Consider the following 14,656-nt stretch of genomic DNA (forward strand, 5'->3'; position numbering starts at 1 on the left):
ATTTTGTTTTTACTGAATAACACCAATGGTGTCGATATACCCGTTTGACGGCCTTTCAGATTTCATTAAACATTTAGGACACGCATTATCGATTTAATTTTTTTTTTAAGTTCCGGTTGAAGGTAAATAATTTAATTTATTATTAAAAAAAATCGCGTAATTATTGAAGATTAGCAAAATATATCGAGCACGCTTACATTGATTAATATATATTTACTTGACACACTTATTATTGAAAAAGTATGTAATCAAGTTGCGTTTAATAATAGTCTAAATAAAGTATATTATAACTATATCAGAACCTTTAAATAAAATGTCCTCTAGCTGTTTTATTATAAAAGTAAGCGCTATATAAAATTGTTAGAAGTGATATTGAGATTGATCGTTTTCTAACTAAAATAAAGGACCGAGTAGCTTAGTGCTCGAAGCAATACTTATATGCGATACAAATTATTCCCTATTTAAATTTAGAAAGTGTTATTATAGAATCAATCGATAATAATTTTTATAACGGTATATATTTAAATAGTTTAAATTGCGTAAAAATTTAATTACACAATTTCATGTGGAATTTATCTGGATAATCCACATTACGAATCGGTAGCTTACAAACAATTTATTCATATCGAATGACGATAACACCTTTTTTTTCTATACAGTATTTTAATTATTTAGTACAAAAATATATTTTGTACAAAAGTAGCGCTGTGTAATTACAATTTAGCTGACATAGGAATGTTATTCATTGTATTCAAAATATATTTCGTACCTAATTAATTTAATACATAATAAAATTCGTATATTTAAAATAACAAAATTTTATATAAATAATTGTATAGTATCCTACTAAATTGTTAATTGCTTAATGCCACTCATTTTGCATTAAACCGTTGTTAAAAAAATTTGAATAATTACGTTGAATAAATAATATGCATTTGATAAAAGGATTTTAATATCTTTAAAGCCATTTTTCACAACATATTTACAAGTGATTTAAAACAAATGTTTTCATTTCTACTTTCAATGTCGCTTATTTACTTCTTTGAACGAATTATCTCGCGTCACTTGTTTTTCTTACGATTATTTCTGCATAATGATTGTATTTTAATGTCATATATAATCAAACAAATAATTTATTATATCTTCTACGCTTCACGCGATTTGATATATTTAAAAACTTAAATAAAGCGATGAATTACTATAGTTTGTAATAAATTATACTAATCGTTTTTCATACGTAATAAATAAAAACTGCTTATGTATATTCATTTAGCCTCGCTATAAAGCTGAACTTGTAGTAAATACTTTAAAACAAAAATTTGTATATGTTTCAAACTCGCTGGCTCTTAAAAGGCCAGGAACTATTAATACTCTCAAAGAACTAATTTTACTATTAATACCTTGTTTATTGTTTGTATTATAACAACTAATTAAGAGACAATTATTACGATTAATCTAAATCTATCCTCGTTGTATTGACTTCTTCGCTATTTTGCTGTGGAAAAATAGTTAAAAACGACTCGTATTGCGGAAATATTGTTAAGTATTTTTTTTTTTATATTATGTCGTAACTTCACGGTCAATGTCGACAGGTCGGCCTTGTGGCTCGACCGAGCACGTCTCGTAGCCGAATGGTTACATAACCCGTGAATTAATGTACTAATATGTAGTCAAATGTTGAAATTAATGTTCCAATAATTATATCTTTGCCTTCGTATCCTTTATTTCGCAAACAAATTTAGAGCCTTGAGACGTTATAATTTTTAGAACTTTCTGTTTATTATTATTTTATGCGTAATTTTAATTGAGTGATAAATGATAAAAAATTGTTCAATACGAGTATAAAAGAGCCTACGCTTTGTAAACAGTGGCGATAACCCCGGCGATATTCTGTGAATGTCAATCGCAAGCAAGCCCAATAAACTGCAACAAGTCAACGACACTAACATAACATGAGTAACATTAGTATTATCAAGTAAGCGTCACTGGTCGCGGCGACCGAGTATTTTTAGCCTAGGCCGTACTAAAAATAGTTTACTGTACAACAGTTATTACTGAATTAATATTTCTAAAAATGGATCGTCTACGCGCTAGTGATAACGCGACTGAGACCGATAGTAGTCTGACGTTGCGACGCCATGTTGTATCGTTTGTTTTTGTTTGTTGACAGTTTTTTTTTTTGACCTGTTCGTTAGGTGCCTTTATAATGTCATGTTAAATATCCATTACAATTTAATTATTTTTTAAATAATAGTCTTCAATGTTACTTTTTTAATATTCGGCCTCTAAAATATTTTTTTTATGCTTTTCTTTTTGAAGGTCTGTTTTCGATCAATTCTTGTTTTTATTTACATAAGTATTATTTTAGCTTCATAAATTGAGTTCCGTTTTAATTTTTCTATAAATAGTATATATTTATTGAGGGAAAGATTTTTTTTCCTTTTTTAATAAAGCCTTGCTTATATATTGCTTATATATTGCTATGTTTTATTTGATTTTCATATATATACATATATCTTTGATTTAAATTTAAATAAATATAGACCATCAAAATATTTTTTATACTTGCTATAAAAATCATTAAAATACAAATACAATTTTAGATAAATTATTTATATGATTAATGCAATGTCCATTAATATCAGCGGTCATAAACGCAACACTTATTAAAATGGTTAAACATCATCTATATAACGTAGTAAAACAGATTACAGCATAAAGACCACGTTCTGGACATTGCACAATTTTAGTATTTAATTTCAAACATAGTTCATTAGTTGACGATGATATAATTTAAATATCGAACAAAAAAAGACTTATTTTTCAATCACTCTAAAGCGATACGTTGATGATTTTTAATTTAATTCAATATTCCTATCCGCGTTTATTTCCTGTTGAAATGCATTTTTTATTCTAACACCGTAACTAGTTTATTTCCTATATAACTTAATAGTTTTTCCTTTATTCCAGGTACGTTGTCCTAATGCTCCTCCATCGAGTGCTGAGCAAACATTTTTTTCAAGAATATTAACAGGTATTTTATAAAAGTATTATATATATAATTGAGCCGACAAAATATTCAAAATATTTAAGGCATAACACAATTTATCTCTTAAGCAACAATACTATTGTTGTTAAAATGAACAAAATTCACAAGATTCTTGTTTTGAATATTTATGTAGAGTAAAAACAGCAGTTAATTTTTTTTAATGAAATAATCCAAATTCCATATTCATCATACAAATTTTTAATCTGTAAAACAACTGTGTACAACTGTACTTTAACAAATGTGATACAATTTTTATTTATTAATGTTTTGGATTATGTAGATTATTCTAACCTCGTAAAAATAGTTTTGGCGCCATTTCGTAATAGGCATAGGCGATGTCTTGTTTTACTTTGTGTAAGGATGACGTCACCTCGTCTGTGTTTTTATGTGTAGGAACAATGCCCTTATGTGTTACTGTTAACTGTTGAATCAAATGCCTCATCCACTACAAGGCTTATACATTAAAAGGCAAGGTTTATACATTAAATTGAAAGATAATTTTAAATTATTAAAAAAAATTATGTATAATTATTTTTCGTTAAATCAATCGAATGATTTTATTTCTTGCAATATATATTCTGTTTATGAAATTACAGTTTTATTTTATTTTAAAAATAATGTTTTCTTTACTCGTTGAAGTAAATTTACTTCAATAAAACGAGAAAAATACAAGCTCAAATCGTTCCCGTTTCTGACATCATCATTTAGATATTTTATAAATGAACGCTGTTTATAACACGCACAAACTAAATTAATATATTTCTTATAATATTAAAAAGGCTAATTATATAAAAATAAGGATTTCGAATAACTATAATGTCAACACTATATTGTTCCGTATATGCGTAATGTTTACTTAATTCACAATAGACCTCATTAAAATGTTAGACCGGTAGGTCTGAAGGCTGTCGCAGATTATGATGATCTCATTCCACAGCCGAGGAAATACCTTTGAAGGCAGGTAGCCTAGCTACGGCCATGGATTTTGTAAATAAAAGAAATAATCGTTCAAGAATCTTTGTAGAATTTGCATTTGTCACGTTATTAACTCTAACGTATAACTTTATATATTTCTTCAATAAAGTAAATAGTTTAATGATATAATCATTAGGTATGTGTTTACTTTATTTTATTTTGTTAGTTACTACAACTATAATACATATGTTCATTGCACAATGTCTAACGTCGTGAAATATAATCATTATTTGATCGAAACATAAATGTTATTAATAAAGTGTTCTTGATTGCCATAACTGCGAAAAACACATTGAACTCGCGATAGCTAAATTACTTCGAAATCACGGCGCAAACACGTTACATACGTTCTCGTGGCCCACTCGAAAATGTAACATGTCATACGTCAAAATCATACACTTGACAATAAAATTAACGTTTTAACTTTAATACACAACACACAAAAAAAGGAAAGTAAAACAATATAGCTTATTCTTCTTTCTGGGGTGGTGCTGGTTCTTCTCTGCTTGCTTCTCCCCTGATAAAGAGGCTTGAAAACTTATAGTACCACAACAATATACAACATCATCAAGAGCCTGTAAATTTCCCATTGTTGGGCTAAGGCCTCCTCTCCTTTTGAGGAAAAGGTTTGGAGTATATTATACCAAGCTGCTGATTATTTAGTAGACAGAAATGTAACATAATTTTATAGACAAATTGAGTACACTAACAGCTCAGTTGGACTTGCTCGAATATGAACTTATTAATAGTCTAAATACAGCCTACACTCAACTCTAAGACTCCGGTCTGCTACTTTGTAAAAAACCGATTGATTGGCCTGGCCTGGGGTTTGAAGACAGGACTTCGGTAATACTTAGAAACATAGTATCTTACTCTACAGTAGTCGCAAATTATCGTTAATCGGCTATATGTGAATATAATTTAATAAAAAACGAAGTACGTAGCCTATCGGTGTGTCACTGTGGAATACAGACTTTATTACCGAGAAAAATCTTTATTAATAAGGAAAAGCTGTTAGCATTCTCGATGTCAGTCTACGCGGACTTGAATTGTATAGTAGGCACTTATTGATTTAATTTAGTTCACTTTTTTGTATCTTGTGTAATGTGTGTGTAATGTATTGTACTTGGTTTTTTTAAGAAAATATCTCGACAGTTCAATTTAGTCTATTTGATAAATAAAAAATATTCAATTAGTTTTTTACATTAAAAAAATATATATGTAGGACTCTATCCAGAGTTACATATATTTTTTTTCGGTATGCCGCTTAGAGTCCTACATATATTTTTTTTTCATATTTGTGACGATACTTCGGACAGAAGGAAAAATCGCTCGTATCTATAAAAATATTTCCATGATGTATCCATGCAATAATATATTTATTATATATGAAGCATCCTTATAAGGTACATGTGTACCCCGACCTTGTCAGTGTACATTACATATATATATATACAAAAAAATATATTATTCGTATAAAATATTCTACTTAGTATTATTTGTATTTTTTATTAAATAGTTGTAGGTTGTAACCGATACTCTTTGTGCGATAAAAATGTCTTACAACATTCACTTTATGATATTTTGTACGCTTAATTATCTGTTCATGTAAAGGTATCTTAAAAAGTAGATTAAAAAAGCGAATCGTTTAAAGTACTTTCAAGGATAAAGATAATTACATATTAATAATCAGTAATATTTGTTGCTTTAAACATCAAAACATTTAGGGATTATTTAAAAAATATACTATTGTTTTTTACGACATAAGTTATATGGTCATATTAATATCTGTAAAGTTATATTATTTAAAATTATTTCGATTTTTCGTATATTTGTAGTTTATTTAAATGTTAATAATGTGTTTATTAAATTTGATGAAGCATTTCGTTAGACATTTCATTACGCAGTATATAAATTTTATGTACGCTTATGTATATATGAAACCAGCAGACCCGGCCACTTGTTGTCGTGGCTACGTTATATGTTGAATTATTTTGTATATTATGTTGTAACGTTCACCCAAAAACCTCTGAATCACGCTGAATGTAATGGTACGAATTTCATGTCAACATATTCAGAGGTTTTTGCATGATCGCGTTCAAAAGAAAAAGGCGATCTTTTTATAGAGATAGAAAGATTATGTCATAGTTACCAGACCCAAGTAGTAAACAAAATTTTCTTCGAGTACACAATGTGTAAGTGTTTTTAATCAAAAATGTACAAATATAAATATATTTGTAATCCAAATGGATTAACATCTTATTTATTAGTAAATATATGTCGCCCGAGATTTGCCCTCAAGCTTAGCTTGAGTTTGAGATATAATCTTTTGATAATTTACAAATGTACTTACATAACTATATACACTTTAATAATTACGAGTTTCGTATTTAATTTTTTAATTAAAAATCTATTTACATGCAAAATATTAGCTCAACTTAGCTTGACTCGTGTATAAGTATGTAACAAAAAACTGATAATGAATTTAGGAAAAATATTAGTCCTTTTAAGATACTAATAAAACTTGGCAGATATCTTCTTGTACGACAATTGTCTTGTCGATCAGTTGAACGGTCTATAGAAGTTGATTTGCATTGTTGTTATCTTGAGGCGAGTGACAAAGATGAAATACTACCGGTATTTTAGCAAATTTCATAATTCATAATAATCGGTCAAACTATATCATAGTACATTAATGTCAAACGATATACGAATATTCGTTTTTATTTATACATTGGCGATTAACTGTTACAACGAAGATAAACAATTTTTAGACCCCGAATGGCAAATCGCAATAGACAAAATGAAAATATTTTTTATTCAAATAGGCTCATAAAAGCACTTTTGTATCGTTATGTAACAGTATCAAATTAAATGTAAAGCTGTCATCGGTTCCGAAAGTAGATTCTGCCGTGAAGAACCGGCATAAACTCATTACTTAAATCTATGTAAACATTTTAAAATGTCTATGGCACAAAACCTATCCACGATAATTTAAAATATAATTTTAATATTTACATAAAATATTAGACAATTATTTAAAATCTATGCAAATATTCGTATATTAATAAACTATTAAATTAAATAAGTTTCAGAAAAATTATAAGGCTCATTACACACTATTAAACGACTAAAAACAAAATAATATATAACTCTGTTGTTATTATGTTTCAATGAGATTTACTTTTTAAATAATTGTAAGTTCATCGTCTATTCAAATAATATGGTACAAACAACTTAATTGTTTTCCAAATATGCCTTTCAAAAAATCTTAAACATAAACAAATTAACAACATTCTCTTATTAACGATATGTTTTTTCACATAATATTTCAATGTCGCCAACGATCTAGCTAATAAAGAACGCAGTATCTTCCGAGCGTTGCTTTCCTTGCTAGTTTTTCAACATTTTGATCCTAGGCGTTTAGTTAATCAGGCACAGTGCAGATGCATCGCCACGGGTAGTAATTTCAAGTCATTGCTACCAAGAGAACTCGGACCGGTCTGAAGCAATTAAGTGTCACAGTAAAAGCAGCTATTAAGTATAATATTTTTACTCGCCTCGACAGAGTCTCTTAAGATATAAGAGCAAATCTTTATAGACGATCTGGATTTTATCTATTAATCTCGGAATGTCTGTATATACATATGTTTTATATTCAGATTTCTGTTTTCTAGCTAACTTTAACGTTATGCTTTAAACATTATATATGTATATGTTAAGACATAAGCCAGTATTTTAATATTTATTATTGTAACATTGTTTTGACGGGTAGTTTTGAATGTAGAGTTAAATGTATGTATTTATAGATGTACTTAAAAACAGTAAAGATTGTAGGTACTTAAATTGTTATTACAACTTAAATATAATAAGAACAATTCTTGAAAAAATCTACAATAATCAATCAGTTAATCTATCAAAATCTATAAATACGAATCCTTAATTTGCATTGATTTAAAACAATTTTTTTTTAATAAACCTGATTAATTATTATAGATCCAATATGAATAAAAATTTCCATATAAATTATACGTATATATATTATCTATTTGTATTTTTTTTAATGTAGCTCATTACAAAAATGACATTAGTTTTTCTCGTACAAATATTTACTATAAAGTACTTTGAGCGTGAACGCTATTGTATATCTTATTTATATGTTATAATCATTATTGTTAATGTCGTATATCTCTTTCTGACATACCACGGTTGTGTTCTGCGATGAGAATTTGTTCTTATAGAATAGCTCTACAGAGCAAATTTCTCAGATAAATTCGCAAGTTAAGATATACGTTCGAATTTCAAAATTTTATTTAATATAGTTAATTATTCTATAATTTTGTTTTTTAAATGTTTAATTTCAAATACGGAATAAATAAAAATAAATTAATTAAAATAGACTCGTAAGAAAATATACATAAAACTGCATAGTTCAAACTAATTACCGGTTTATTTTCTAATTTCAGATTATTTAAATAAAAAAACATTGGTTATACATTTAATTTATTAGTTTTTGACGAAAGAGAAGTATAAATTTAAATATTTTTATGATATTATATGAATGTGTTGCACAAACGAATTTATTTAACTAAATAAACGTTTTATTTATCGAACAAGTTTTTTTTATAATTTTATTTATTTAAATCGAACCGTAAAATACAGCTGAATTAATATTAAGCAGGAACGTAAATGGTAGAAAAATTATCTTCTAGAATTTATATTATATTATGGTATATATTGCGGTCTGTAAAATATGTTACTTTGTTGGTCGAAGGCCTCATCCCAGTGCTCTGTAGCTTATTTATATGTTTTTATTCTCCAGTAATACAATTTTTACACACAAACGATTTCTGCATTCACCACTGAGAACGAAATTTATTCTATTACAAATTCGTAAATAGCCCTGTAAGTCTGTTTGTTTCATGAAACTATAGGAAGCCTGACGAAGCCTGGAAGACCTGAACGAGTTATGAACAACAGAATTAAAGAAAAAAAGTATTCGGAAGAAAAATTTAGAATATTATTTTTTGTTAAAATCTTGTTAGGCTTACAGTTGTCTATGTTTTCTTATAAAAATAAAGTATCAATTTCAAATATTTCATCCGCGTATTATCAAATTAAATTGCACATAGACAACTATAATTAAACGAGGCATAGAATTTCCGACACAGAATTCAGTTTCGCTGTCTACGAAGACATTATCCATTGTCGATACACTACTTTATATTAAAAAAGCATGTCAATTCCACCATCCTGTTCTAGAACATCTAGCTGTGTCTAGTGGCAGGTGCGGGTGACCGTTTACGGAATGGCCAACATTTTTTTTTATACTGGCAAGTAAAATATTCTGTAATGCATCGATGCAGGGTCCAAAATTGCTATACAAAACTGTTTCAGAAGATGCGTTCCGTTCCCATGCGATCGTCGCGTAGTGCACGAAGGTTTTTAACTTTTTTCTCAAACGGGTCCACAATGATTCTGGTTTTGCAAGGCAACTCGTAATATCGATAGTAGATAGTGCCGTCTCGATTTTATCGTTATATTTCGTTTTCGAACTTTTTTTATCTTTTATTACCCCATAAATATTATATTTTTTATTTTGAGATGCTATCTGTATTAAATAAATAATTTTATCAATAAACTTTCTTAATAAAATTATATTCACTAAATCGATATGCTAATAAATAATGATACTTATTGACAAAGAAAAATCATCGTGTAGCTCTATTATAAAAGACTACAACACGTCATCAAAATAGTTTTGTATCTGTGTAAATTATTACAACAAAATGAACTTTCAGCCAAAACAAGGCTGGTTTAATCGGTCGCTATTGAATAAATCTACTATCCACCTCTATTAAACGGCTCTCTCAGCAGATACACTTGACTGTACCAAATTATTTTAGTACCTATTATTCGTATAATACATACTCACAAAGTTTGAAATCAATACGATATTAAAATAAGTACTAGTTATTGAATTCAACATCCAAAATTTATAGACATAGGTACTGACTTTGTTAGTTATTTAGTGTAGCAAATATATCGCGTCATATTGGTTAATAATATTTATATTCCACTCATATTTAAAAAAAAAAAGGTTTTATTAAACAAACAACTATTTTACACTTTTGATCATTGTAAACGTTACATGCGGCACAGGCACGTTAGTCATAAAATTTCCATACTATACGTGAACTAACATTTTTTTTATTTAAATCTATTTCCTCATTAATATTTTTACATACTTCGTGTGTGTGTGACTTTATAGACCTCCTGTTTCTCTATCGACTCTCATACTATATTTCTTGAAGGCCTATGTAATTCCGCATCAATGTATGACCGAAGCTCAGACTCATATGACCACATTACAACCCACAAATCCAGTTTAATCATCTATGAATATGATAAACTAACATAAAACCATTAACTAGTTAACTCGATTGTGGCACTACCAATAATCGTTTATACGAAGAAGATGCAATGGACCCAAAACGATATAAAACAATTCTGTTGAGAAATGAGGCATTAATTTAAAAATAAGCCTGTTTTGCAAAACTCCTGAAGCGATTATAAAAAAATGTAAATGCCCTCCGTGACTAGGACAGCTTCTTACGACCTTGGCGGCGGCCATTTGCTTTTTTTCGCGCGTTCAATGTTGCCAGCATGTCGGCGTGCGGTGCGTTCGCTTTTACTTGATTTTATTTTATTAAAAAGCATCTTGTTATGCAACTTTTCTCCTCTTTATTTTATGTAATTTATATTTTTAATTAGGCAATCATTTTGAATGACTTATATTATGCAAAATCTTCTATTTTTATCTAACTTAGATTAGAAAACACTGATATAATTTTAAATACAAATTATGTAAGTATTTAAACTAACTTTTTTATTAACTGTGTCCGCAGCCTCAAATAAATAGTATGTAAATACATATTCTATGCAATCTTTAATATTTACATATTTAATTTATTTGGTAGATGGTAGACTACGTGTAATAATTAATAAAATTTACTTTAATCAATATAGGTACATAGGTATCGGAAAAAAGTTGGGGTTGCATAACTATATAATAATATAATTAGTCACGAATAATGTTTTTGCAGGTAAATATTCTGTTAATTTCAATGAAACGCTCAATAAACATTGACAGGCTGTTCGATGGTGACGTATGTTATCTACGTATATTACGGTTGATGGGGCACAGTAATCCGTTTCCAAGAGTGGATGCCACGTACACTGGATTTGCGACGAGTTTCGTTACCGAAGCGTTAAGATTAATCCATGAATTTGCCACTTATTAGGGCAAACCTATCTAATGGTAACATCTGCTAACGTATTAAATTCTGGTTAAAATAACCGAATTTCTAATATAACATACCATTAGTAACATATGTAAGTCTAATTAATTACAAAAATATTCTATTTTCTTGTGAGTGTTTTGTGGCAAATTTTAAAATGATACAAACGTTATAAAAATCAATAATATAAACATGGACGTGTTCGTTTCCATAATAATTTGTATTATGCATATTACTTACTAGCTGATCCTGCGGCTTTATTTGTATGAAATTTATAAAACTCCAAGCACATCCATCTTCACCTCCATGCTTATCTCCTCGAGGGGTGAATTAAATGTGCTATATAAATAGTTACGTTAGCTCATGTCCTTTTTAGGGGCTTCAACTTGCTCCTTAATAAATTTCATCACAATGGATTCTGGGGCCTAGCCGTTGAGTGGAACATACAGACAGAGTTACTTTCGTATTCGTAATATAAGTATGAATAATTTGTTGCTTGATGTTTTTAGTACCTGTTTTTGTAAAAGAAATATTACATGTGAAGCCTCAAGAACTCAATAGTATACGGCCTGGCGCAGAAAGAAGACGCTGCTTCGACCCATAAAAAAAAATTAAGACCCTTAAAATATACTTCTAACAATATATATTCATGACAAAATGAGAGACTTCTCCCTGTATTTATTTTTAATTGTTTTTCTCCCGTTAGAACACAATATATCTTCAAAAACGGTCAAACGCAGAAAAAGTAATTGGATCAAAAATACAAACTTTCTTCAATTTTACTTAAACACATCGTTAGTTCCACATTCAAGGGCAGAAACTAACCAAAGAAGTAGAAACGTTCCCCATGAGCCACATTCTAGAAAATGACACTTTATCATCTTGAATATAGGTCTTTTTTTCGCTTGTAATCTAGATGAGAGTCTCACAAGCGGCAGATTGAATAAACTGCTTGACACAGTTTCGTGTTTCGGGTCAGACGGGTGCCCGTGCCCCGTAAACAAATGCCCGTTACGACATCACGGGATTGGAAGAAACAGCGATCTTGGCATGTTTGATTTCGCACTCTCTTACACGACAACATATTTTATGATTGTGTTTGGATTGAATTGTAAATTCGTAGAAATGTTCAAAGTCTCATAAGCTGTAGTGTCTCCAGAATTCTAATAAGATGGACGTCACCATATAAACATATCGTTGGAGATATCTATTCAGAAATGTAATATTCGTTAATCGAATATTATTTTAAATTATAAGATTAATTATTTTTTTTATTTATTTTAATAACATGTTAATTTATAGTTACATGCCTCGAATTTGTTGGTGAAACAGCATCTCGAAGTACCCACTTAAAAAGGTACAATAAAGCAATTCCAGACTGTTGTAGGCGGCTCTTCTTGGAGTTTTCTTCGTATAAATTATAGAAAATAAAAATATATTATTATGGTAGATTGCATTTAAAAATAAATTACTCCAACTCAGTAACGTAAGTATAACCGAGGAATAACATCCACCGCACGCCGCCTGATAATATCAAATCAGGCGCCATCTTTTGTTATTAGCATCATAAGAGACACCAGACTTTGAAAATTTCGAATCGACATTGTAATCTCAACAAAGGTCTGACCTAACACCTTATCAGTTACAATGGGAGTACACAGTTGTGCCGTACAATTCTCAATGTTATTCGTTGACGATAAGACCTCAAATCGTTTGGCAAATTATGAATACTATTACGATGCTCTATAGATCTGACAAATACATCCTGCTTTTAAAGAAGTAGATGTATGAGTAAGTACATGTTTATGTAACGAGTAAAGTTGAATTAAACGTGCCTACAAACGTAGTAATATTATGGTTAAATCTTTTCATTTCACGTTTTAGCTACCGAGGCAGGTCAATGACCTATCGACATCAAAAACAATAACTACGTCATTTGTAGTTATTAGTACCCTGAAAAGTATCACCAAAATTGTAATAATTGATATGTACCTATATTATAACCAATTTAAGTAACTACTAAAATTGTTTAAACTCTGAAAAGTAGAGTTCCATAAATTATAATATACTAAAATAATAGTCAAGTTAAAATATCCAATCAGTAAATATGATATTTCTCACAAAGCCAATAAAACCGCACGATATTAACAAATATCTTTACACAATACACTAGAGAACATTGAAAAGGTTCAATTAACAAGTTCAAAGCCATCCAGACCTGATTACATATTCTACGTGCGATACAAACCAGTACATGAGACAACGAATGAAGCTAATAGCCAATAACACTAACATAATATATACATATATAATATAGCTATATGTATTCAAATATACGTTTTCGATCTTAACAGTTTCTTTGATTTACAATGTCGATTGCACACGATTAAATAACAGTTTTATAAATAGAATAGTATTAAAATAATATACGTGTACTCAATTATTGAATGAATGTTTGAATGTCGAAATAAATCTTTTTATTTTTAATTGCAAGTCGTAAAAATTAAAGCCTAAGATTTAATCAACATTTTTTTTTATATTTTAAGCGTAACGGTAATTACTTCATATGAATATATATGTCGTCTTTTATTAAAATTACTTCTATTATAAATAATATTCAGATTCTTAAACAAGGCCACTGCTGTTGAGTATGTCTGACCACTTTCATAATTACTATAAAAATGTTGATAGATCATTATTAGATAATGTCCTAGTTTTAATAAATTTATCAAGAACAAGGTTTGTTTAAAATTAGATACTTATGCATAATTTATACAATTTAATGTATTTTTTTAGCATAAGTATATCTACCAGCTTGCATAACGTAGAATCGGTAGCAGGAAGTAGTTTTATATATAAATAGAAAACATTAGCGCAACATTAAGACATTTCATTTCGAGTCGTGGGTGACGGAAGAGTCGGTTATGGAAATTTTTATCTTAAAAGCCACTAATAACATCGGCAGGAAACACCTCGGCTCGATAGTGCCTAGTTACCTGTGAAAATCATTATTTCGGGATCAAACCGACTCGCAAACGGCATAAAGTTTTCTTAGACCGTCATGACCCGGTCCGCCGTATCTCTACTCCTTTTTGAAATCGTTGCGCGTGTACTATAATATATTTCCTCTCTGTATATTGCCTTTTCAATGAAAAAAACTTTTATTTTATTTTTTGCCATATTTATCTATCGGTTTTCTATAATTATTAATTCGTTCGATAACCAACTATTTCTTTCATGTGATGGCTAATTATTTTTGCAGTGTCATGAGAAATTACTATAAGTTCTATAATAACAAATACTTGTGTTTAGGACAAGTAAATGGTAATTA

The 14,656-nt window shown here is 29.0% G+C and overlaps 1 protein-coding gene across 9 annotated transcripts in view; it reads left to right on the forward strand.

The window, feature by feature from the left end:
• The window catches only part of LOC125066599 (myocyte-specific enhancer factor 2), a 151,599-nt gene that overhangs the window by 102,200 nt on the left and 34,743 nt on the right, over positions 1-14,656 (forward strand). The window contains exon 2 of one of the 9 annotated variants that reach the window (XM_047675386.1): positions 2,971-3,034. The exons of the other annotated variants lie outside the window; for them this stretch is intronic. The gene's annotated coding sequence lies outside the window, so the exon portion shown is untranslated. The remainder of the gene's footprint in view (positions 1-2,970; positions 3,035-14,656) is intronic. 9 annotated transcript variants of the gene reach the window in all.

The sequence above is a fragment of the Vanessa atalanta genome, chromosome 1, assembly GCF_905147765.1.
Source record: "Vanessa atalanta chromosome 1, ilVanAtal1.2, whole genome shotgun sequence".
In the NCBI taxonomy this organism is placed as follows: domain Eukaryota; kingdom Metazoa; phylum Arthropoda; class Insecta; order Lepidoptera; family Nymphalidae; genus Vanessa; species Vanessa atalanta.